The sequence below is a fragment of the Elephantulus edwardii genome, unplaced genomic scaffold (genome assembly GCF_000299155.1).
Source record: "Elephantulus edwardii isolate Elephantulus edwardi_28Jun2011 unplaced genomic scaffold, EleEdw1.0 scaffold00048, whole genome shotgun sequence".
Classification (NCBI taxonomy): domain Eukaryota; kingdom Metazoa; phylum Chordata; class Mammalia; order Macroscelidea; family Macroscelididae; genus Elephantulus; species Elephantulus edwardii.
Window position 1 is genome coordinate 1,015,838 of NW_006399798.1, and position 1,519 is coordinate 1,017,356.

Genomic DNA, 1,519 nt, shown 5'->3' on the forward strand with positions numbered 1-1,519 from the left:
TCCAGGGCAGCATCTGTTAACTGAAATAAGTCAGTTGGTATACCATCTATTTGGTTAAATAGTAATATTAAATTTGATATTCGGCTTCCCACAACTTCTGACTGCTGCTTCCTGGTCCAAGTATAGGTTTTGCACGAGCACAATTAAGTGTTCTGGGATTCCCATTCTTCTCAGAGTCAGCCATAGTGTGTTGTGATCCACACAGTCAAACGCCTTTGCAGAATCAGTGAAGCCCAGACAGACATTCCTCTAGTGCTCTTTGCTTTCAGCTAAGATCCACCTGTCATTGGCTGTGATGGCCCTAGTGCCATCGCCTCTTTTAAACCCTGTTTGCACATCCAGCAGTTCTTTGCCAGTGTACTGTTCCAATCATTTTTTTTTAATCTTCAGTAGGATTTTGCTTATGTGTGAACTTAGTGATATTGTCTGATCATTTTCACACTCTGTTGGATTACCTTTTTTTGGAATGAGGATAAGTATGGATCTCTCCCAGTCAGTTGGCCAGGTGGTTGCCCTCCAGATTTGAGCTCCTCCTAGGTAGGTATAAAGTGTAATGCAGTGTTTATAAGCGTGCATCAGCAGGTCGTGACTGAACTGTGCTCCCTCAGAAGACATGAGTGTAACGTGAGGACACATGACTCCTGGAAGCAGGAGTGGCATCCACTTTCTAAATAACATGGAAGCGCTATGAACTTTGGTAAATGTTGGTAGTTGTAGAGGGGCTTCAAGCCTTTTGTTCACAGGGTCGCCATGAGTCCTGCTGCACAATCAAGGCAATAAACAACAACAAGGTGATGACGTCGGCTTGGAACTGCAGAGGGTCAGAGAGAAGACCTTCAAGGACACAGATTGACACAGGTGACAGTAACAATGGGCTGCAGCATGTCCACAGGGCAGGGCAGGGCAGTGACCACGAACTGTGGAAGCTTGGCCATGATAAGATGATTAACTGTAACAATAAGCTGATAAACCAAACTGATCAGAAAATGATTCAGGGTGAAGCAGGAGTGGCATCCACTTCCGAAATAGCTTGCCTCTGGAAACCCTGTGTCCCTGGTGAAATGATGAAAGTTAGACAAGTGTCCAGGTCTTTCGTTCATAGGGTTGCTGAGTCGCCTGTGACTCCACAGCACTTAACAACAGCCACTACCTTCAGGATTGCAGTGCAGCTTCTTGCCACTAGGCCACCAGAGCTCCCTATGGGCCCATTCTTTTTTTTAATATTTTTGATTCATTTTAATGAAAGTTTAGAGACTTAGTGTTTCACAGCCCCATTCTTGTAAGGGCTGAGGCCTTTAACAGCTTTTGCAGAACAACCAAGAAGTGTGTCTCAGAACAACCAAGAAGTGTGTGTTGGAGGGTCCTCTTTTTTTTTTTTTCTATGTTAAAGAAAGTGTCCAGCTTCCTTTTAATATAATGTGTAACATTTACTAAATAATTGTTCTAGAGAAACACCTACTGGCTTATGTGAAAATAAACAGTCCTATATCCTTAAAATCTATACTTATAAGTCAGAAGA